Source organism: Sciurus vulgaris (assembly GCF_902686455.1).
Source record: "Sciurus vulgaris genome assembly, chromosome: 3".
In the NCBI taxonomy this organism is placed as follows: domain Eukaryota; kingdom Metazoa; phylum Chordata; class Mammalia; order Rodentia; family Sciuridae; genus Sciurus; species Sciurus vulgaris.
Genome location: NC_136463.1, coordinates 62,007,247 through 62,032,330, shown reverse-complemented (window position 1 = coordinate 62,032,330; position 25,084 = coordinate 62,007,247). Strand labels below are relative to the sequence as shown.

At 43.2% G+C, this 25,084-nt stretch overlaps 1 pseudogene across 1 annotated transcript in view; it reads right to left on the bottom strand.

The window, feature by feature from the left end:
- The window catches only part of LOC306657986 (ATP synthase F(0) complex subunit B1, mitochondrial-like), a 232,234-nt pseudogene extending 223,679 nt beyond the window's left edge, over positions 1-8,555 (bottom strand). The window contains exon 1 of the transcript in view: positions 8,516-8,555. The product of the transcript in view is annotated as an ATP synthase F(0) complex subunit B1, mitochondrial-like (transcript). The remainder of the gene's footprint in view (positions 1-8,515) is intronic.
- Between the last annotated feature and the right edge of the window lie 16,529 nt (positions 8,556-25,084).

Below are 25,084 nucleotides of genomic sequence, written 5' to 3'. Positions count from 1 at the left end.
AGTTGATTTTTTTTCCTGTGGCAAATGATATTTATTTGTTTTTGAGTATGGTCTTTTTTTCCCTTTGTGATTGCTCTGGGGACTGCATTTAATATCCTGAAGTTATAACACTCTAGTTTGAATTTGTATCAGTTCAACTTCAACACCATGCAAAAACTGCTCCTTTAGAGCTTTGTCTTCATACTCTTCCAGTTATTTCACAAAATTACATCTCTGTAACATCATTAATTTTTAAATTTATTAATCTCTCAAATCATGTAGAAAATAAAATGTGGATTTACAAACCAAGGCTACTGTACTAGTAACTCTTGGAATTTTCTTTCTCAAGTGTGTTAGTCTCTTAAATCATGTGGAAAACAAATTGGAGTGACACACTGTTACAATAACACCACATCATAACTGCCCATGCATTTACCTGTACTGAAGTCCTAACTTCTTCAAACAGCTTTGACCTGCATATTCCCCTGAACATGTCTTCCAGATAGATCTAATGGTAACAGGCTTCTTCAATTTTGTTAAGCTGGCAATGTCTTAAATTTGCCCATACTTTGGAAGGGCAGGTTTTTAGGATATAGGATTCCTGGTTGTCAGTATTTTTTCCTTTTGGGGCTTTGTCTATGTAAAGCTCACTATGTTCTGTCCTCCTAAGGTACAGAAATCTGCTGAGTTGATCTAATTGAGGCTCCCTTGTATGTAATGAGTACATCTCTCACACTGTTTCTGACAATCCCTCTTTGTCTCTAGCTTTGTTTGACTATGATACCTCAGAAAGGGTCTCTGAGTTCATATCAGAGTTCACTGAGCGTCTTCAATCAAATGTGGGAGTCTTCAGCCATTGTACTTCAAATAATCCCTCTGACCATTTCTTTCTCTCTTCTTCCTGGATTCTTACCGTACATGTGCTGGTGCACTTGATGGTGTGCCCTGGGACCTCAAAGCTCTGTTCACTTTTTTCTAATCTGTTTTCTTTCTGTCCCTCAGAATCAATAATTTCAATGATTTTGAGTTTTACTGATTCTTTCCTCTGACTGCTCAAATCTGCCTTTAATTCTCTCCAGTAAATTTTTAAATTTCAACTATTTTACTTTTCAGCTTCAGAATTTCTCTGGTTTCCTTTAGGTTTTCTCTTAATTGATATTTTCATTTTTTTCATATGTCATTTTCTTAACTTTCTCCACTTCTTTCTTTAGTTCATCCCACAATTCTAAGACAATTGTTTTGAGGTATGTGGGAGACATGTGTGCTATGTTGTCTTTCTCAGAAAAGGGTTCTATTGTTTTGTCTTTTTTCCTTTATTTTTTTTTGATGGATTAATTTTTTTATTAAAAATCATAAATTTACATAGGGCAAAGTTGTTTGATTCATTCTGTTATTTTTCCCTTCCCCCCACCCCTCCGACCACTCTTTTCCCTCTATACAGTCCTTCCTTCCTCCATTCTTACCACCCTCCTTATTCCTAACCCTAAACCTAACCCTAACCCTAACGCTAAACCCTCCTACCCCCCATTATATGTCCTCATTCGCTTATCAGTGAGATCATTCATCCTTTAGTTTTTTTGAGATTGGCTTATCTCACTTAGCATGACATCCTCCAATTTCATCTATTTGCCTGCAAATGCCATAATTTTATCTTTCTTCATGGTGGAGTAATATTCCTATATATATATTAATTTTAACTGTGATAATATATTAATTTTTTTATTAAAAATCATAAATTTACATAGGGCAAAGTTGTTTGATTCATTCTGTTATTTTATATATATATATATATATATATAATATATATATAATATGTCACAGTTTCTTTATCCATTCATCAATTGAAGGGCATCTAGGTTGGTTCCACAATCTGGCTATAGAGAATTGAGCAGCTATGAACATTGATGTGGCTGTATCTCTATAGTATGCTGATTTTAAGTCATTTGGTTATAAGCCAAGGAGTGGGATAGCTGGGTCAAATGGTGGTTCCATTCCAAGCTTTCTGAGGAATCTCCATACTGCTTGCCAGAGTGGCTGCACTAATTTGCAACCCCACCAGCAATGTATGAGTGTACCTTTTTCCCCACATCCTTGCCAACACCTATTGGTGCTTGTGTTCTTGATAATCGCCATTCTAATTGGGATGAGGTGGAATCTTAGGGTATTTTTGATTTGCATTTCTATTATTACTAGAGATGTTGAACATTTTTTTCATATACCTGTTGATTGCTTGTACATCGTCTTCTGTGAAGTGTCTGTTCATTTCCTTAGCCCATTTGTTGATTGGATTATTTGTATTCTTGGTGTAGAGTTTTTTGAGTTGTTTATAGATTCTGGAAAATTAGTGCTCTATCTGAAGTATGAGTGGTAAAGATATTCTCCCACTCTGTAGGCTCTTTTTTGACATTACTGAAGTTTCCTTTGCTAAGAGAAAGCTTTTTAGTTTGAATTTATCCCAGTTGTTGATTTTTGCTTGTATTACTTGTGCTATGGGAGTCCTGTTAAGGAAGTCTGAACCTAAGCCAACAAATTGAAGGTTTGGACCTACTTTTTCTTTTATAATCTGCAGGGTCTCTGGTCTGATTCCGAGGTCCTTGATCCATTTTGATTTGAGTTTTGTGCAGGGTGAGAGATAGGGGTTTAAATTCATTCGGTTGCATATGGTTTTCCAGTTTTTCCAGCACCATTTGTTGAAGAGGCTATCTTTTCTCCATTGCATATTTATGGCACCTTTGTCTAGTGTGATAAAATTGTATTTATTTGGGTTTGTGTCCATGTCCTCTATTCTGTACCATTGATCTACCTGTCTATTTTGGTACCAATGCCATGCCGTTTTTGTTACTATTGCTTTGTAATAGATTTGAAGATCTGGTATTGCGATACCCCCTGCTTCACTCTTTCTACTGAGGATTGCTTTAGATATTCTGGTTTTCTTATTCTTCCAGACGAATTTCATAATTGCTTGCTCTATTTCTGTAAGGTACATCATTGGGATTTTAATTGGAATTGCATTGAATCTGTATAGCACTTTTGGTAGTATGGCCATTTTGACAATATTAATTCTGCCTATCCAAGAACATGGGAGATCTTTCCATCTTCTAAGGTTTTCTTTAATATTTTCTTTAGTGTTCTGTAGTTCTCACTGTAGAGGTCTTTTACCTCTTTTGTGAGATTGATTCCCAAGTATTTTTTTTTTTTAATGCTATTGTGAATGGGGTAGTTTTCCTAACTTCTCCTTCTGAAGATTCATCACATATGTATAAAAATCCATTGGATTTATGAGCATTGATCTTGTAACCTGCTACTTTACTGAATTCACCTATGAGTTCTAAGAGTTTTCTGGTAGAATTTCCAGGTTCCTCTAAATATATAATCATGTCATCAGCTAACAGGGATATTTTGAGTTCCTCTTTTCCAATTCATATCCCTTTAATTTCTTTGGTTTGTCTAATTGCTCTGACTAGAGTCTCAAGAACGATATTGAATAGAAGTGTTGAAAGAGGGCATCCCTGCCTTGTTCCAGTTTTTAGGGGGAATGCTTTCAGTTTTTCCCCATTTAGAATGATGTTGGCCATGGGCTTAGCATAGATGGCCTTTACAATGTTAAGGAATGTTCCTACTATCCTTATTTTTTCTGGTATTTTGAGCATGAAGGGATGCTGTATTTTATCAAATGCTTTTTCTGCATCTATTGAAATAATCATGTGATTCTTAACTTTTAGTCTGCTGATATGGTGAATGACATTTATTGATTTCTGGATGTTGAACCAACCTTGCATCCCTGGGATGAAACCCACTTGATCCTGGTGCACTATCTTTTTAATATGTTTTTGTATGTGATTTGCTAAAATTTTGTTGAAGTTTTTTGCATCGGTGTTCATTAAGGATATTGGTCTGAAATTTTCTTTCCTCGGTGTGTCTCTGTCTGGTGTAGGTATCAGGGTGATATTGGCTTCACAGAATGAGTTTGGGAGGGTTCCCTCCTCTTCTACTTTATGGAATACTTTGAGAAGTATTGGAATGAGCTCTTCTTGAAAGGTTTGGTATAACACGGATGAGAACCCATCTGGTCCCGGACTTTTCTTTGTTGGTAGGCTTTTGATGACCTCTTCTATTTCATTGCTTGAAATTGATTTATTTAAGTTGTATATGTCCTCCTTGTTCAGCTTAGGTAATTCATATGTCTCTGGAAACTTGTTGATGTCTTCGAGGTTTTCTGTTTTGTTGGAGTATAGATTTTCAAAATAGCTTCTATTTATGTTTTGTATTTCACTCGTGTCTATTGTGATATTTCCTTTTTCATTCCGAATTTTATTAATTTGAGTTTTCTCCCTCTTTCTCTTTGTTAGTGTGGCTAAGGGTCTATCAATTTTGCTTATTTTATGTTTTTTAAAGAATCAACTATTTATTTTATTAATTTTTCTGATTGTTTCTTTTGTTTCAATTTTATTGATTTCGGCTCTGATTTTAACTATTTCCTGTCTTCACTACTTTTGGTGTTGGTCTGCTCTTCTTTTTCTAGGGCTTTGAGTCGTAGTGTTAAGTCATTTATTTGTTGATTTCTACTTCTTTTGTTGAATGCGCCCCATGAAATAAATCTTCCTCTAAGTACTGCTTTCATAGTGTCCCAGAGGTTTTGATATGATGTGTCTTTGTTCTCATTTACTTCTAGGAATTTTTAAATTTCCCTCCTGATGTCTTCTGTTATCCATTCATTATATAATAGTGTATTATTTATTCTCCAGGTGTTGGAGAAGTTTCTGTTTTTTATTCTTCATGTGTTTCTAATTTCAATCCATTATGATCTGATAGAGTACAAGGTAGTATCTCTATTTTCTTGTATTTGCTAACAATAGTTGTGGCAAAAAACATGGTCTATTTTAGAGAAGGATCCATGTGCTGCTGAGAAGAAAGTGTATTCATTCTTTGTTGAATGGTATATTCTATATAAGTTAGTTAAGTCTAAATTGTTGATTGTGTTATTGAGATCTATGGTTTCTTTATTCAATTTTTGTTTGGACAATCTATCCCGTGGTGAAAGTGGTGTGTTAAAATTGCCTAGTATTATTGTGTTGTGGTCTATTTGATTTCTGGAATTGAGAAGGATTCGTTTGATGTACATGGATGAGCCAATGTTCAGGGCATAGATGTTTATGATTTTTATGTATTGCTGATTTATGCTTCCCTTAAGCAGTATGTAATGTCCTTCTTTATCCCTTCTGACTAGTTTTGGCTTGAAGTCCACATTATCTGAAATGAGGATGGATACTCCAGCATTTTTGCTGTGTCTGTGTGTATGGTATGTTTAGTCCCATCCTTTCACCTTTAGTCTATGGGTATCTATTTCTATGAGATGAGTCTCTTGTAGGCAGCATATTGATGGATTTTTTTTAATCAAGTCTGCCAGTCTATGTCTTTTGATTGATGAGTTCAGGCCATTAAAATTTAGGGTTATTATTTTGATATGATTTGTATTCCCAGTCATTTGACTCATTCTTGTTTTTTTGACATGATTTGATTTCTCCTTTATTTGTCTATTCCTTTAAGCTAGTTCCACTCATTGCTGGTTTGCATTGTTGTTTTTCATCTCTTCCCCGTGGAATATTTTGCTGAGAATGTTCTGTAATGCTGGCTTTCTTTTTGTAAATTCCTTTAGCTTTTGTTTATCATGGAAGGATCTTATTTCATTGTCAAATCTGAAAGTAAGTTTTGCTGGGTATAAGATTCTTGGTTGGCATCTGTTTTCTTTCAGGGCTTGGTAAATGTTGTTCCAGGCCCTTCTAGCTTTAGGGTCTGGATTGAAAAATCTACTGATATTCTTATTGATTTCCCCCTGAATATAATTTGATTCTTTTCTCTTTTGTCCTTTAAAATTCTGTCTTTATTTTGTATGTTAGGTATTTTCATAATAATGTGCCTTGGTGTGGGGCTGTTGTAATTTTTTATATTTGGAGTCCTATAAACCACTTGTACTTGGTTTTCCATTTCATTCTTCAGCTTTGGGAAATTTTCTGATATTATTTCATTGAATAGATTGTTCATTCCTTTGGTTTGTTTCTCTATGCCTTCCTTAATCCCAATAATTCTTAAATATGGCCTTTTCATGATATCTATTTCATAATTCTTGTAGATTCTGTTCATGATTTCTTACCATCTTTTCTGTTTTCAAGGTTAAATATTTTGTCTTCAATATCTGAGGTTCTGTCTTCCAGGTGATATATCCTATTGGTTATGCTTTCTATGGAGTTTTTACCTTTGTTTATTTTTTCCTACATTTCAAGGATTTCTGTTTGGTTTTCTTTTTCCAGTATCTCTAACTCTTTATTGAAATGATCTCTTTCTTCCCATATTTGCTCTTTTAACTGTTCATTGGTGTGATCATGATCATTTAATGCCTGCATGTGCTCTCTTATCTCCTTCTTCAGTGCCTGCATTTGCTCTTTCATCTCCTCGTTTGCTTCCCTGATTGTTTTAATTATGTACATTCTGTACTCCCTTTCTGACATATCTTCTGCTGTGCGGGTTTTATTGATATAGTATCTAGGTTTGTTTGGGACATTTTCTTCCCTTCTTTTCTCATATTGGTCAGATGTCAGTGGGACTCTGTGATATTGCAGATTTCATCTGTTTGCTTATAGTGTCCCTGTAGATTTCCAGTGTATCACCTCCCAGCCTTCAGTAGCCTTGGAGTAACTTGATAATGCAGTATTTCCAAAGAAACTGTCCCTAGCCCGACTCTGTTTCCAGGGCTTGGAGCTGGCTCTGTGTGGAAATGCTCCCACTGGGGGGCCTGCTCCAAGAAGCTGGCCATGTGGGAGGAGCCCATCGCTGGAGTGCCCAGGGCTGGCTGGAGAAGACTCTAGCTGCCCTGCCCTACTCTAATAAGCTTCCCAAATCCGGGCCTGCCGCCCGGGCCGAGCTTCACCGGGGGGGAGACTCACCCCTTGGTTCTATTTTAGTCTGAGCCTCTCAATGCCTTCCCTTCTTGAATCCTGGGTTCTGGAGCGACTGGAGATGCAGTCACCCTCTAGTTAGCCATCTTGGATTGGCCCATTGAGAAAGCCTGTGGCCGGAGGGGGACAAGGCTGCCTGGAGAGCTCTCTGGCTGCCCTGCCCTGGTCCCAGAGGCTGCTTGCAGGTCAGAGGTCTCCGGTGGTTTGGGGACTTGTGGCTGGCTCTGTGTAGAAAGGCTCTCACTGGGCAGTCTGCTCCAAGAAGCTAGCCTAAAAAGGCACTTCCTGCCGGAGGGATCCGCGCTTCTTGGGGTAGTCCCTGCTGCCCTGTCCTGGTCTCTTAAGCAGCGTGTGGGTGGGCCGGAGCTTGCTGCACGCTGGATCAGGGACTTGGAGCTGGTTGTGTGCAGAAAGGCTCTCACTGGGGGGCCTGCTCCGGGAAACTGGAGTATCTATCTGGCCCTGTGTGAGGAGCCCACTGCTGGAGTGCTCAGGACTGCCAGGAGGAGACTCTAGCTGCCCTGCCCTACTCTAATAAGCCGCCTGAATCTGGGCCTGCCACCTGGGCCAAGCTTCACCAGGTGGGGGAGACTCACCCCGTGGTTCTATTTTAGTCCAAGTCTCTCAATGCCTCCCCTTCTTGAATTCTGGGTTCTGGAGCGACTGGAGATGCAGTCACCCTCTAGTCCGCCATCTTGGATCAGCCCTGTCTGTTTTCCTTTAAATGTTTCTTTGGAGGTCTTGTGATTTTTTTGTTGATAATTGAATCTAATGACATAGTAATTCTGGAAATCATATTTCCCCCCTGTCCCCAGGTTTTTCCTGTTTTTGATCTGTTGAGATTGTTGTAGACTATGTCTGTGCTAAGGAGCAGCCTAAGGTATAAATTTAAGATCTTGTCAGGTCTTTTTTGAGGCTATACTTTCCTTGAATATAATGGTGACTTTGTAAATTTCCCTGCTTATGTGTTTGCTTTCGAATATCCTAGAATTTAAGTGACTGTCTCCAAAAGAGGGCAAAGAGAAAAATGAAAGAGAGAGGAAAAGAAGGAAAAAAGGGGTCTTGGCCCTTTAAATATGCTAGTGAAAGAATGGACTTTTTTTTAAGCTGTCTGTTTTATCTCAACTCCCTAAGGTTTCCCTCCCAGTAATGGGAACAAAGCCCTTAAAGCTGTTCCAGGAAACAGCCCCAAACAGAGAATAAAAGAGTAATTGAGCCAGATAGCTAGATAGTGCTCAAACAGTAGGATTACCAGAAACTATTGACCAGAATCTACACCTGTTGTAAAACATTGTGAAACATGTTGTCAGCAAACCAGACCCCCTTTGAAATTTCCTGGCAGCATTGTTCCCCCTTTTCCCCCTTTCATGTGTGACCCCTCCCGATGTGTGGTTTCTGCCTTTATAAACCTACAAGATTTTCTGCTAGGGACTCGACCCCTCGAGTGGGGTCCCAGCGCGCTAGAATAAACACCTCTTGCGGTTTGCATCAAGTGACGCCTCCTGCGGTTGATTGAGGTTGCCGTCCATCCATGGGACAGAGTTGGGGTTTCCTTTTTGGGGGCCTTACATTTGGGGGCTCACCCGGGATAAAATGGCCCCCCTCATCCGTGGAGTCGACCATGGAGGTAAGAAGGGGTACCCCAAAGTTGTCTGTCTTTGTCTTGTGTTTTGTTAGTTGGTCTGGTTCTGTGAGCGCGCTTTCGGTTTCGGTGGCAACCGTTCTGTGACTCGTGAGAGTGGCCGAACAGTGGTCGGTAGACGTGCCTGGGGGGCCACAGGTTGCAGCCCTGGGGGACGCCCTAAGGGTGGAAGGAGAGCCAGGGACGCCTGGTAGTCTCCCTCGGTAAGGGCGCTGATGGGGTTCAATTGGTGGATCAAAGATTGGCGCCCGTCTGTATCTGGTTCTGTTGTGTGTTTGTGGCAGAGGTGGAGAAAGGGTTGGAACAACTTGGGGTTTCTCGGCCCGGGCTACGCTCGGGTGGACCCCAAAGTTTCCTTCTCTGGACTCCCCCTCCTGACAGCCCTGAAGGGTAACTTAGCAAAGTAGCTTCAGTCTCAAAAGTGATGAAAAATAAGGTCTCATAATTTTAACATCCAACCTGTCTGGATGAGATGGCTAAAATGCCTTAGACACAGAGTTTCTGTTAAAACCTGTTAGATCCTTCCAGATCTCAGTCAAGGCTTACATTGAAATATAAATAAAAGAAGCCTAAAGGCTCAGTAGGAGACCCGTCTCAAACCCAGGGAAAGAAAAGGTAAAAAGAGTCTTTAAAACTCCAGCAAAGTAAATGCTATATTTTTAATTGTGTTTTTTTGAGCTCATGATTTTTTGATCAGTTCTATTTTTTATTCAACTAGAGTTTTTGAACATCTGTTGCACTGCAATGGAGATTCACCTATAAAGTTACAAGGGCTTGATTTTGTGTTATTTGTATGTCGTGCTGTCTGATGTCATGTTTTGTCTGTATCAAAACTGAGCGCTCCTAAAATTAAAATTTAAAAATGGATCCAGATACTTTTAATTGACGTGATTTAAAAAAAGGTTCAAATTGGGTAAACTAATAAGAGTAAAATATCTTTGAAAATAACTTGCAAGTCTCTAGGTGGTCAGGCTAATAAAATATTGATGTTAATAAAATGTCTAATATCAATTGTTTCTAGGATTTTTCTTCAACAAGGAAGAGACAGGAAATACTGCTCAGGACACTTGTCTGATATCTTGGTTTTTTACAGAATAAGTGAATTAGAGTTACCATGTATGGGATTACTCTAATGTGTTTGTAGAGACATCTGATTAATTTACAAAGTTAAAATGCTAATTGTTAAATAACATCGAGTACTTTTAACTCCTAAAATTCCATGGGGTATCATACTTAAACATTATTGGTGTTTTCATAGGTTGGTAAATAAAAGGGTTTAAACTTGCTTTGTGTCATCACTAAACTAAAAACGAGGTTACTAAGAGTTATGTCCTAACAAGTACAATTCTATATACAAAGGGTCCCAAAAGTTTCAACTGTGTTTCAATTAGAGTACTATAAACAACAGAATATTTAATCTTATTAAAATAGAGTAATTTATCTAAATTCAGAAATTTCAGAAGAGTTATTTCAGAATGTGAACAAAAAGGGGACAACGAATAGGAAAGAGAAAATAAAAGGTTCTGGGTATGAAAATATATTTAGTAAAAGGAAAAAGGAAATGTTTCTGGGTAAGAAAGTGCTTGTGTGATGAAATACATGAGGGTCTAAGTAAGTGCTAAGAAAGTCTGTGTAAGTAAAGGGCAAGTTTCAACAAGTTTGTGTTTAACTAAGTTGGTTATATGTATGTGAGACAGCTAAAACTATTGAAGGTTTTTCCTAAGGTGAAATACTAATGTTCTAATATAAACCAAAGATTAATCTATATGGTAGAATGACATGGTAAATGACAAGGATTTGAAACACTAATTTACTCTTAACTTTGTGTCTATTAAGTTTTATTCTTTAGAACAATTAGTCTTAAAAATTGGGGTGTATACAATTATGGTTAAACAACTATTATAGAGTACTGTACTTTGTTACAGAGTCTACATTTTTCTTTAAAAACTCAATTTGGTAAGATAAAAGTGTCAAGGTATTTGTGAAATGGTCACTAGTTGTATATTAAATGTGTTCATATTTTTCAGGACCACAAGTTTTTAAAGCAAGGAATTTATTAAGTTCTGCTATCCTCCAGATTAAACTTGTCTGTAATGGTAATCTTAAACTTATAAAGAGTAAATTTTATTGGGGATTTATTTCTATCATTTAATGTTCTATTATAGGACCTGCTATCAATAGGGTATGTGTAAAATTTGTTACTTTTTACACTGAGATAAAGAATTTCAAATGTAAAAGTGTTTCTAAACATTAGAGTCTGATTTGTTTAAAGGTTAATATTGTGAAATATGAAAGAAACATGAAAACATTTTGCCACTTAATCACACAAAAGGAAAGTTAAAAGCTCTCTCAGTCTTTCTTTGATTCATGTTTTAGATACTAGGTTAAATTGTGTTAATTATAAAGTTTATATAGACTCAGGAAACAGTATATGTAAACTAGTTAATGGTATTTAAGGAAAAGAAGCAAAGATCAACATCAGAATTAGAACACTTAAGATCTGTAAAGAGCCACGCCTTACCTGCGATAAGGCTCTGCCTTCCACCTCACTGTGTGTAGAATAGCTCCAAAATAAGCCAGACTTCAGCTTATTTAATGTTATAGTCAAAAGATTGGTTCTTGTTGTAAAAGTACTGTGATCTCAAATAGGGGATAGAATGTAGTTCTCAATCAAAATTCAAGATAGCTATTATACAAGCTGAATATATTTTTACTCTTGCTAATTTCATTTTGTAAAACTGTTACCTGTTAATGTTTTGCAGAAGTAGCTGCTCCAAGGACAAACAACCTAGGTAACTTGTGATAATAAGCCATCACCTATAGAATAGATAGTGGTAACTTCCAGTACTAATGCATACTCCAGTTAGATAAAAGGGTAAATAACTGTAAAGTTATGGACATTAAAGTTAAAGCCCAGTACTCTTAATTTATGACTGATGAGACTGGCTTGCTGGATGATTAAGATCAAACTTAGAGATTGGAGTTAAATACAGAGGTCAAGAAAAGCCCATATTTGGATCTTGCCCTCAACGTTAGCCTGAACCCAGGGAATAAGAGGACTTCTCTAAGGAGCGTTGCAACTCTGGGTCACACAACCTCCTGATCAAGGAGACTGTTGAGACTAGAGGATGAAAAATCAACCAGTGCATCTGCTGCAGAGGAGGGTCATGGAAAAGGGGAAATATCCCTTGATGCTTCTAAAGGAAGTCACCTCATCAAGAGACCCTGCCTAATCAAAGTCACTGGTGGAGCTAAGGAGCCACTCTTGAGTTCTGTATGAGTGACCCCTGTGGGAACTCAGCTGACTCTTTAACAAGACAGGAACCAGGTCAATTTGACCAGCTTGATCTTAGATACCCAGCAAAACAGTTAAAACCAAAATATAGCCATTCTTGAGCATTTAAAGGAAATAATAATTAAATGTAACTTAAGATGTACACTTGTATTAGCCCACTAGAATAAAGGCTGGAAGCTACAAATGAAAGAAAGATTCTTCAGCAAATGTGCCTGATAACTATCAAGAGAAACTGCCAGAGTCAGAAGTTTTTAGTCAGTTTAAGGCCTGCAGACCTTCCTAAGCTACACAGGTAGACTTAATCTATGTTTGCTAGTATGATTATCTATTCCTAAGTAACAGAAGTATAGAGATCTCTAGTAAACACAGGTTATACCAATAAAGGGATATTTTACAAAATCAGATGACATTAAGTAGCTTAACTATATTTTTTGGGGACATCTATGGCAATGTTCAAGTCCCCATCTATGGCCTTGTCCTCTCCAGCCTTTGCTAGGCCTAGTTATGGGAACAATTTCTCAGTTCTTCCACCTCCTGGTGAGAGATTAACTTCTGTCATTTTCATGATACTCAGTGGCATGTTTCAGATGCTGCAACATTTACTTTGTACTAATCTCATTTCAGTACTCATGTCTTTTTGTTCTTCTATCATAGAAGCGCCCACCCCCAGATGTCTTTACAACCTGCTCTACCCCAACCAGGCTTCTTCCTGGGACCCCTTGATTGACCTGACTTTTAGAAAAGGAACTCCAAGCTGCTTGCCCCACACCACCCACTTCCAGCTCGAAGAAGCTAGAGCGGTCATGGACCTCCTTCCCCAGCAGCATGGAGTTCCTACGATTAGAGGGGGGAATGAAGCCAGAATTGGGAACAGGTAGTTAGTGTAGAAATAGGGGATCCGGTCAAATCTAGGAAATGGCCATAAAATCATCTGCCTCTGGAAGTTGGAGACTGCCCCTGGAAGAATGGAATGTCAAGGATCTCCGGAGCCCATTGATTACCAAATTTACCTGCCTTTATCAAGGACTGCAAATAAGGGGCTGCTAATTGGTGGCCCGCCCCCTGAGCTCTTGCCTGCCTGAAATCACCTAGTCACCTTCATCAGGGAAAGAGTAAGTGCTGTACAGGTACTAGTGCTCAGGCAACAATACCAGTCCCTCCGCCAATAAATAGCTTTGGAGAAGAGTATATAGAGACAGAAGTTCCATGATTAGAACTTACCAGAAAAGAAAATGGGAAAATGAAACAATGGACATTTTTTTAAGCTGTCTGTTTTATCTCAACTCCCTAAGGTTTCCCTCCCAGTAATGGGAACAAAGCCCTTAAAGCTGTTCCAGGAAACAGCCCCAAACAGAGAATAAAAGAGTAAATTGAGCCAGATAGCTAGATAGTGCTCAAAGAGTAGGATTACCAGAAACTATTGACCAGAATCTACACCTGTTGTAAAACATTGTGAAACATGTTGTCAGCAAACCCAGACCCCCTTTGAAATTTCCTGGCAGCTTTGTTCCCCCTTTTCCCCCTTTCATATGTGACCCCTCCCGATGTGTGGTTTCTGCCTTTATAAACCTACAAGATTTTCTGCTAGGGACTCGACTCCTCGAGTTGGTTCCCAGCGCGCTGGAATAAACACCTCTTGCGGTTTGCATCAAGTGACGCCTCCTGCGGTTGATTGAGGTTGCCGTCCATCCATGGGACAGAGTTGGGGTTTCCTTTTTGGGGGCCTTACACTAGAAAGTTCTTTCAACTGATGCTGTGGTTTCATAATTCTGAAGAGGGATAAAGCAGTTGTGGTCCACCTATATTTTCACCTCAAAGACCAAAAGCAGTGGTTATCAAATCAGAATGCAGACTCCCAATTTATAGAGAAAATGGCTATTCTTGTGCATTCTGTCCCCCACAAGCTTTGTGCAAGGTGCCATGGGAAGATATGCATGATTGTCTGCTTCAGAGGTTGGAGTTGGTGATGGGTAGCTATTCCCATGCTAGGAACTGAAACGGACCAAAATTAATGTAATAAACCTTCCTCTGGAAAAGCTGAATTCCAAAATATTTATGTTAGATATTACCACTGTGCCTGTTGTTTTGTGAAGGGTCAAACTTCTGGTGCTTTCTATTTTCCATCTTACTAGGACGAGCATTAAAAGTTGGAAGAATGACTGGAATTCAGGAGAATGGAAAGGAGAGGGGAAGAACCTCCAGGTAAGGGGAGCCACTTCAGTTTGGATGCAGCCACAGACATAACCATGGGAGCAAACTGTATCTAAGGACCTTAGATATAGTACCTTATCCAGATCTGATAACAACACTGTGAAGTGGTGGTTGTTGCTGTGTGCCAGAGAATGGTAATGGTGTTGGTGGTGATGGTGGTAGAACTCATTCTTTTGAGGTTGAGGTTGTGGTGGTTGTAAGGAATCCCATGAAAACCACGCCGGACAAGGGAAATCACATAAGAGGGTTTATTAAGCAAACAGAGTGTCTCTCTGGAGGGTAAGAGAGAAAATGAGAGGAGAAGAAAGGGAAAGAGAAGAGGAGCATGCAAGAAAGAGTGGAAAAGTGAGGAGGAGAAAGAAAGCAAGTGAGTAGGAGAGAAAAGCAAGAGAAACGATGGCGGGGTAGCTACTGTGAAGCAGTTGAATCTGCTGGGCTAACAGGGGACCAATAATGGAGAATGATACTTGCAAGCTGACTGATGAACCAATAGCTAGCTAGGATGTTCACAGACTGACAAGTAGTTGGGAGGTGGGAGAAATGGCTGCAGCAGAAAGGGTGGGGAGAGCAGCTTTCAGACTGACAAGCTAGGTTGTGATGCAAAGGGCAGGGGAGCAGCTTTGTATTAGAGTGGTAGTGATGTTGGTGGTGATGGTGGCGATGGTGTTAATGGTGGTGATGATAGTGATGGTGATGGTGATAATGACAGAGATTGTTCTAATGGTAATTGTATTAAGGAGATGATGGTGATGATGATGGTGACGGTAGTGCAGTTGGTGTTGCTGATGGAGATGCTGATGGTGCTGCTGATAGTGATGGTGTTGGTGATAGTAGTGAAGGTTGTAGTGCTGGTGTTATTAATGAAGGTGATGATTATGGTGTTGGAGGTAGTAGTAGTGGTATGATATTAATGGTGTTGGAGATAGTGGGGATGATGTGGATGATGAGCATGGTGGGGACAAAGGCACTCATGGTGATTTTAATAACAGCAGTGGTGGTGAAAGAGGTAAAGGAGCATGTTATGATTTCAGCAGCAGTTGGCATAAGTCAATGCTAAGTAGTGGTTAAAGCCCAATCTTCAGGATCCTTAACACTTGAACTTGAACCCCGGATCCAACTCTTATTCTCAGCATGCTCATAACCATGTTAGTAATCTCAGTCTGTCTCACTTACTTACTCAGTGTGGTGGGGTCATGGGATTCACCTAAGGTGACTGGAGGGTAAATGAAATAAATATCACAATGAACTTAGCTCAGGAATGGCATGAATGCCTTCCCCAAGATTATGTGTTTACAAAGACCATCCAAGACTGCCAGTCCTACTGGCTCTAATGTCTCCAGATTTTCATTTATTTCTGACTCTGTTCAGCTCTGGTGACTTCACCATAACCCATCCCCCATTTGCCCCATAAATACACTTTCTTGGGCTGGGGGTGAGCCCAGAGGTAAAACAATTGCTTTGAATGTGCAAAGCCCTGGGTTCAATCACCTAACCTTTCAAATAAAATTTGTTTATTTCAATGAAATTTGTTTATTTCATAAAAAAATAAATAAACCCTCTTCTGCCCCAGTGTAGAGGCAGCTATATGTAACTCTGATCCCTGCCTCTGTGTAACTTCAGGGAACTCAGTGAAGTTTGCCAGAGGTTCCTATACTCTGCCCCAAAGGATGGTGAAGATCAGAAATGTTCCATCCAATATGCGCACATTTGCCCACTCTTTCTAAAGGCCCCTCCATACCTTGCATATGTGACCACTTAGCTGCTGTTCTTGACCAAGACTGTCCTCCCAAATCTGTGTACACACACCACGTGAAGACAGGAAAGCCCACACAAGCCAGACATTCTTGTGCCTCCCTCTTCCTATATCTAATTGGTCCCAAATTTCTTCCCACGCAGAATCACACCTCTACACTGTTGCTGCCAGGTTTGCCTTACAGCAGCTCTTGTCTGGCAGAGTGACCCCTCCTGCTTCTGTCTCTGTGCCACCACACACTTCTCTACTGCAGACACATGCCCTAAGCCATGCTGGCTCAGAGCCTCCCTCTGCCCCATTCCAGGGCATGGGATCAATCTCCTTTGTTCTGTGTGCTTTGAGGTCATTCTTTGGTCATGATGAAAAGATGGAAACCCAAATCCAGTGTGCCCGGTTCTAACCCAGCTCTGCTATGCTGGGTTACTTACTCTCTGTGTGAACTCAGGTTAGTTAATTATCTTTATGTCATTTGACTTATATATGAATTGGGTCCCATGACAGTACCTACTTCCTAAGATTTGGGGGAGTAGGAGTGATACACACAAATCCTCTTAAGGTATAACTGTGCCCTGGTGCTCCCTAGAAAAGGTCCATAGTTCCAACACAGTTCACACCATACTCACCTCCCAAGTTTTGTCTGTTGGCTGCCAATAGACCCTCTTAATAGGCGTGGGAGGGGCTTCCTGGACTTTCTGCTATCCAGACTGTGCAGGCCAGATGCTCTGCTGTGGCTCTGACACCTGGATTAGAGCACTGTGATGAACACAGACTCTGGACTGGCCAACCTGAGGCTCCAGGCCCAGCACTGCCCTCTACAGGGGTGTGGGGGAATGCCTGCAGCATGCTACACTATAGCCTGCCCACCTGCATGCCAAGCAGCATCAAAGTTTCGATGGTTGTGATGATCAGGAGCAGTGTTGGTCCTCCAAGTCACTCCAAAGGTCCAATGAGTCATGGCCTTTCCATAGCTCCAGAGTCAGAACTCCAGGTCAGCAGCCCCCAGGCACCCTCCCTATTTCTCTGGCTCCTGGCAATTTTTCTCACCCCCACTGTGTGAGCACACATCCAGAGGACTCTGGTAATGCCATAGGAGATCAGGACAGCTGTGTTGCCCAGGAAACTCCATACAGTGGGGTTATCCATGTGGCAGGGGGGAAATCCCCCCTCTCCCCGTGGACGAGGCATAAGGTGAGAGCAGCCACCAGACTACCAAAGGCCCTGAAGCTGCAACTGCACAGCCCACACCACAACACCTGCCCAAACTGAAGAGCCCTTCAGGCCCCCTACCCTGGTTCTCTGCCCACCCCTCCACAGTCCAGCCCCACTGCCTGGAGATAGGAGAATAGCTCAGAACCTGTGAAAACAAACTCTGACAATCAGTGTGCCCATCCTGGCCAGAAACCTGTTCCCCTGATTGATGCCTTTATCTTCTCTGCAAACTGGAGGTAACAGCAACATCTATAAGGCCAGGTAGCTTGAGAAACATAGAGTAATGTATGAAGAGTGGCTGGCTGAAGCTCTGCCATGTGTGCTGTTCTTGCTGTTGTTATTTCCTGGATGCAAAGAGCTGCCTAAGTAGACTCTCCCTCTCTTCCCTTCTCCCACCTTCCTGCTCTGTCTCCTCCCTCCCCACCACCTCTACCTCTGTCTTTCCAGGGTCTTAGCTGGACATGGCTCTACAGAGACCCCAACAGAGTACCTGCTCTCTCTTCATCCCACCTTGCCCCTTCCTTCTTCCCTCTTGTCCCCTACTTTCCTTCCTAAACTCTGTCCTGGGATCAGCCCATACTGGATACTGCCCTACCAAATGGTCATGATATTCTCCTGTTCCAAGCTTGCTTTTTCCCACCCCCTCCAAAACCTAGTCATTTAACTATGCACCTGCCATTTGCAGATGCCCTCTGGTGCCCCAGTCACACAAGCTGTCAAACCCACCCCATGGCCTCCCACCTGTCTGACCCTCCATCCCAGCTGCCCTGGCCAAGTTTCCAGCCTCTTCTCTTGTGTTCTGCCCTCCTGTCCTGGTTGTAGGGCAGCTTCATTCCACATCTGACCAGGTGAGGGCCCTACTCTGCTACAGGGGCTCTTCCCACAGGGAGTGCTCCTCCCTCCCACCAGAAAAAAACCAAACTCCTGGGTCCCCATTGAAGCTCTGAGACCCTCTGAGACACAAGACCCACTTCACTTCATCTTTGAATGTTTTTCTGAATGCTTTGCTGCCGCTGATGTTTTTGAGTCTCACCAATGAGGACAAAGAATAACCACAAACAGGGAAACACACAAAAGTTCTCTCTTTATAGGCACCCCATAAAATTTTACACAGTGATAGATCCCTGCGACCACTCTCCTGAAGTCCCTGTGCTGCTCCTACCCAGTAACCACTGTTCTGACTTCTATTGCTAGCTCTGCATCTTCTCTATTCTGGAAACTTCCATTATAAGATGAATCAGGCAGGGTGTGGAGGGTGCTGCTCTGAACTTGGCATTTACTCAGTGTTGGGCACGTGTGCCATGGGCCTGTCCACACTCTGCTCTGTGCTGCTGAATGATGTGCTGTTGATGAGTGAGTCACAGTGGCTCCTTTCTTCTGTGGATGGACAGACTGGGAATGAACACATACACGTCCCTGAGGATGTTTACTTTATGCCTCCTGGGGATGTGGCTGGGAAAGCATGTGCTGGGGTACAGAGAGGCTGATGTGGAATGGCAGAGTCAGCTTTCCATTGCTGTAACAACATATCTGAGACCCACAAGGAGGAACAGTTTATTTTGGCTCACAGTTTTAGAGGTTTAAGTCCACAGCTGCTTTGGGGCCTGTGGTGAGGAAGCACACGATGGAGAAACATGTGACAGAGCAAAGTTCACAACTCATGTCTGGATGCAAGAGAGAAACTAGGAGGAGACCATATCTCTTCAAGGACACATAACATGACCTCACACCTCCCACTAGGCCCCACCTCCTAAGTTCCACCACCTCTCAGGAGCACCATCTGGTGATTGACCTTTAACATATGGGCCTGGGGGGCACTCTGTCCTCCAGGCAGTCCTGCTGGCATTCACTCCTCATGCTGCATGAGACACAGCTATACTAAAATAATTATTCATGTTTCTCTGGAGCCCAGATCTCACAAGTGCCTTGTCTGCCAAGGCAGGACCAGGGACTGTCAGGTTGCCCTGTCTTCATCCTGTGGGGAAAGCAGGAGGACAGCCTCTTCAGGGATGAGTTGGATTTAAGGGGCAGGACAGAGGCATCTGGGATGTGGCCCAGGCCTCTGACTTCTCCTGCTTCACTTGCCATTCCCAAGGCTGCCCCAATGGCTGATGCCTAGCTATCTCAGCCAGAGACTCCCCTGCCACCTCAATGGGGGCTTAACTTCCATCTTCCTCTGGGCAGTCACATGGTCTTCCTCCCTTAGTCATGTCACCCTCCCAGCCAAGGCTGCAGGATGACTCTAGGCTTTGGAAACAGAAAAATGGGGTGCTGTTAGGGGTATTATTGCAGAATCTAGACCCCCCATGTGTTTTCTACAAAGTAAAGTGAGCAATCATAGCCCGGTAGTTTTTGTTGGAGTTTGTTCAGGGGGACACCGAAAATAAATATCAAGAAAGATGGCATTCCCCTCTTTAGAGAGCACCCTGGTCCAGGATTCTCAGAGAAGAGACACTCCATTCCTGTCCTAAATAAGACCCTTCCCTTAAGTAGGTATCACCCTGGATGCTGAGGAGGAAGCTCCCAGGCTGGAAGATGCCCCTGGGAATACCCTCCTCTGACCTCAACCAGTGGCCATCCACCCATTTCAGACTTGAAGCTTTGAGTAGTGAAATAAGAGTGGGGAGGGTGTAAGGAGCATTCCCTTATCTGTCTAGGGCCTTTGTCAGAGCTATGGAGTGTGGTGAGCATGCTTCCACCTTCCTCTACTGTGTGTGAGCACTGGAGGCTTCAGCTGCAGAATCTCATTCATTATAAACATGGTCACTGAACACAGGTCTTGGATTCAGTGAATTTTTATCCCTGTGGCCTTTCTAAAGCACATGAGTCCACTCATGGGGTCTGTGGTCATGAGCATGAGCACAGTTGTGGGAGGCTTTCCTAGGGCTGCCACAGGGAGGACAGGGGGCCTTTTAACCTGTCCACCATGAGGTGACTGGAAGCCATGCTCCAGCTGAGCACCAGCCCCACCAGTTGACTGCCATCTTGACATTAAAATTCTCTAGTGGACACTAGGGTCTTGACTTATATGTCAGTCTCAGGGGTGTTCCTTTTCTGCCAGAGGCTGTCCTGCCAGGGATCTTTATCATTGCTATGACTGCCATTTGCCAGCTGCTGGCACCAGTACTGCTGGCCTTGAATCTGAGGGCCTGGTTCTGCCAAGTCAGTCACCCTGGAAATGATAGATAATACACACGTGTACACACCATTACACACACACCACCTTACACATAACACAACACACACACACACACACACACACACACACACACACACAGAACCCAACACACTCAACACAGTACTACAACTCACAGGCTGTGAAATGCATCATACTGTACAAACTGGGTCATGTGTGTACAAACAACACATGACATGCACAGCACTCAACTATCCACATAAATGGCACTCAGGACATGCACACATCACACACACACTTCACACCTACCACATACATACACATTACACTACTCATCCACACCATTCTGTGAACACTACTGATGCTTTATTGTGGCTCATAATATGGGTCAGTGTTTTGAAAGGTCTGTCCATATGTGTGCCTGTCTTGTGTGACTGCAGATCATGGTTCCTGTGCCATGTGGGATAGCTGTGGAGAAACTTTAGCCCTAGAGGAGGGGCTCATGCTTCCCTAGGGCTCACTTTCCTGGGCCCTGCTGAGTCCTTCCCACCCCAGCTGCCTCTGGTGGTACACTGAGGGATCAGGGCCTAGCCTTCCTGCTGCCCATAGCCTAGGACACATCTGGGCACCCACAAGACAGCAGCCACACCACACAACTCAGCGTTCCTGTTAGCAGAAAAAAACGGGATCCAAGAAAAATTTTGCAAATCAGCTCAGCTCTCTTATTCAGGAAAGCAGTCATGGTTCTGATGGACCCACTTTCCTGGTGGAAAATGAGCCACTGAACAAAGAAAGGGATGAGGTTTATATAGGTTTATACTGAGAGGTGATTTAGTGAGCCTGTCAGAATGGGCACTCAGGAAACTGAGTTGGGTTGGAGGTCAGTGGCCAGCACCTGGAGAGGAGTTACCTTGGAAGAGATTAGTGTTTCCTAGAGACTATCATTCTAGGTTTGATGACACACTTTCTCCCAACCAGTGGTCAGCGTCTGAAGAGGATTTATCTTGAGAGGAAAGATATCAACGTGTGGCTTTCTTTCTCATTGTCTTTCCCAGGCCACACACTCTTGGGGTTTTTTCTTTCCCCTACCCAATAGTCTTCACCCCCTAGAACTGAGGGCTCCCTCCACCACTCACCCATGAGGCCGTTTCATCTGCTGGTCCAGATGCTAGGGGCTTCCTGTCCAAGGAATTGCCTCAAGTCCTTCACATTTCTCCAGTGGGCTGGACTCCAGCTGCTGCCTCCCAGAATGCAGAACTGGAGAGGGGGATATTAACCATGGGGTGGGCCTCCAGGGTAGGACTCAAAGGTCATCCTCTCTGGACTCTCCCTCCAGTCATGACTGTTCCCCCAGAGACCTACTCTTGAAGCACAGGATTAGCTTGGGGTGGTCTGGGCAGGTGGGTGCCCCATGCCTTTAGGGGGACTTGCTGTGGGGGGTCAAGCACAGGGAGAGAGGGAGGAAAGGTGGGGAGTCCAGAAGGGGACTGAGGAGACCCTGGGAGCTGGGACACACAAGGCCCAGGCTGTTTATGGCCAAAGGCTGTGCAGGAAACATGGACAGTGCCTTAGTGAGGGACCCAGGGTCGACAGGTTTGGGACCATTGGGAGTCCCAGTAGGGGGCAGGCATGGGTGAGGACCTTTTGTACTCCTGGGTCCCAAGACTCTTGAAGTCCGTTCTGCCAGGATTAGAAAGTTCACCAGCATCAGAAAAAAGAGAAGACAATATATAAAGGAGAAATAATTTTAATTGCAATTTGGCCAAAATGGAGGAAGAAGCTGATCTGCCCAAGCCTGTCCCACAAAAGCACTGCAATCTACAGCGACAAGGCCAGGAGATAGGACAGAGAAGCTGAGTTGTCTCTGCTGTCCCACAAATGTACTGCCATCCACAGGAAGGAATCTGGGAGACAAAGATATGTAAACAGAGGGTGGATGTTAGGGAGACCAATATTCTCCAACTTTGCATTCCTTCCTGGAACAGTGCTTTGGCCTGGCCAAAGTTTCCATCCTGGGCATGGGACAGTTGCCTACGGGTAGCTGGTACATTGACAGTGCATGCCAGGGACTGAGAACAAAGCAATCTGGAGCCCAATTCTCTGGGATCTGGAATCTGAGAGCAGGGAAAGGAAAGTCAGCAGAAGCAGCGAAGCTTTGTGCATTCTGCTGCCAAAGCCAACCCAGAAGGCACTTGGTAGATGCCTGCACTCCACATCTGACCAGGGCTGGACATGGCAATCGACCCCTCTCGACTACTCTGCACAACTGAGAAAGACCATCATCATGGAGGGCTGGGGAGATGTGCAGTCTGGATTCTCCAAAAGAGCCAATGCTGCCTTTGCATCTGGAGGATGACATATTTTTATTTACGTTTCACTACAACCACTTCTTCCCTGCAGGGACAGAAGTGCCTCTCAGGTCAGTGTCATTCCCTAAGCCATGTGGGTCAGATCCTCTTTTCTAGTGATGGTCCCCATGATTCTGTCCCTTTAACTGAAGGACTAGACCCATCATGTCTGGCCTGGTCAGGACCACAATCTGCATCCACATTCCCAGCTAAAGACAAAAACTACCCCAGCCCGCACTGTCCTCTAAAGGCTCAGAAGACTCCCAGAAACTGCCAGAAGGTCACTCCAGAAGAGATCTTAAAACTTACCCCACAGTGTGCATGAGTCTTCCACTGGGTTAAAACATCCATAGACCCTGGTACAATGGCCACACTTGTAATGCCAACGAATGGGAAGCCAAGGCAAGAGGATCACACATTTGAAGCCACCCCATTTGACTTAGTGAGATCCTGTGTTGAAACAAACAAAGTCTGGAAGAGCACCCCTGGGTTCTGTACCCAGTACCACAAATCAACAGATACACATATGCTTTTTAAATATCCATACACTGATGTGCTGAGTCAGCATCAGGGCTGAAGATGATCTCAGACCTGCCTGTGGAGAAAGCAAGTACCCAGCACCACCATGCCTAGCCCAGCTGTCTGTCACAGCTGTCAACTAAGCTCAACACAAGTGTGTCTAGGACAATGTTGCCCTGGTCTTTCTCTTGGCATTTGGACTTGTCTGATCTTGGCTCACCTCAGCCCTAGACTTGGTCTGGTCTTTGGTTTTAGTCTTCAATAGACCCTAGGCCTTGTGTCCTATCCTGCTGTATACACACAGGTTTCTATGTGCTCCTAGATTTAACTTAAATCTAGGTATGTCCGAATCTCTGAATGAGCCCACCAACACATGGGGCTCCCTCATGGACAACTGCTTGGTAGATGGTGCCTGTCATTTCACTAGAACACCCAGGCAGAACAACCTTGCAGGCAACAGGACAGGACCTGGCTCCTCTTTGACCTCTTCCCACCAGCATTCTAACCTGGAGGGTGCTAGTAGTACCACAAAAAGCATGATCCCTGGGATAGATGGACCTGAGTTCTTGTACCTGCTCTGCCACTGGTTGTTTGGATACCACTGGCAGAGTTGCATCAACCCCTGGAGCATCCTGTGCCATTCGGAAACAGGTGATCACTGCTCCCTTACATTATTGAGGCAGATGGTCCATGACATCAGGTGTTTCTTGCATACTTCCAACTTCAGGGCAGAAAAGGTGCCCTCAATAAATGAAAGCTCTGCCCTTCCTGGATGTACCAGCAGGATGGAGCCTGGAGTCCCTCCTGCTCTCTCGCACAGGGAGTCTCCTCCTTAGCTCCCCACAGTTCCTGTCCCCACACCCCTCACTTGCTCTTTGTTCACATTTTCTCTGCCCCCTAAAATATCCATTGCCTGGCTTCCCCTGTACCCTGCAGAACCCTCAAAAGGAGGTTTAGTCCCAATCCTTGGGCTATGTCCTGGGGCAGAGGCCAATCTGGCAGCTAAGGGTGGGCCCAACCTGGCCAGGAGGTGTTGGTGCCAGCTCTGTAGCCATGCCCTGCTTGAGGTTGGCACACAGGCCTTGTGAGGGCACTGCAGAAGGATGGAACTTTACAGGAGAATGCTGCATGGCTGCTGGGAGAGTGCTGGGAGAGTGGCAGGCAGCAGTGCAGGGCTCTCCAAGCAGAGGGCAAGTGCTAGAGCAAAGATCCCTGTGGGAAGGACAACTGTCTAGCATCTAGCAGACAGAGGTTCCCCTAAAACCCACCTAATAAACACACATAGTGTTCCATGAGCAAGTACCTGTGAACAAATGCACACAACTCCATGGTCAAAACTTCAAAACCAGAAATGTGCTGAAGCTGGGGTGCCTTGGCCTGAGTCCATCCAATGGGCAGGTCTGGTCCTGCTCCCTCTGACCTTTGCTGCAGCTGCACTGCAGCCCTGCACACTTCATCCAGCTTTTCCACTTCTTCACCTTCACTCTGTCAAACAAGTGTTTCTTCCTTTCATCTGATAAAAATCTCCCATGTCACATTGCACCCAACATCTCATGGGCACATCCTGCCTTAGTGGATAAACACCCTCCTCTCCCAAGTTCAAGTGTTTTACAATTTCTAGAAGTGGGCAAGTGATTGCTGCATCTGCTTTATTGAACCCAAGGGATTCACACTTGAGGTGGTTTTATGCTTGTCCAGTTACCATCTAGTTTCTCAAATACTTCCTACCAGTTTGCTGGACATAGAGTATATTTGGAAATGTCCATTTAACTCATCCTCACTGGCACTAGATATTTTCATTTTGTGAAAGTTCTTTGCCAATTGGGAAAGAGAGATCTGACCTTCCAGCATGGCTTTTATTTATGTTTCTGTGTGCCAGGACATAAACCCTCACAAGGGTGGATGCTTTTGTCCAACCTCAGTTTGGTGGGTTCCCTATTCTCCTGAAAGTCCCTGTTGAATGTTCTGCATGATGGTAAGTATGATGTCCTTAAACTATGACTTCAGGCTCAGAGGAGCTGTGAAGAGCCTAAGTCCAA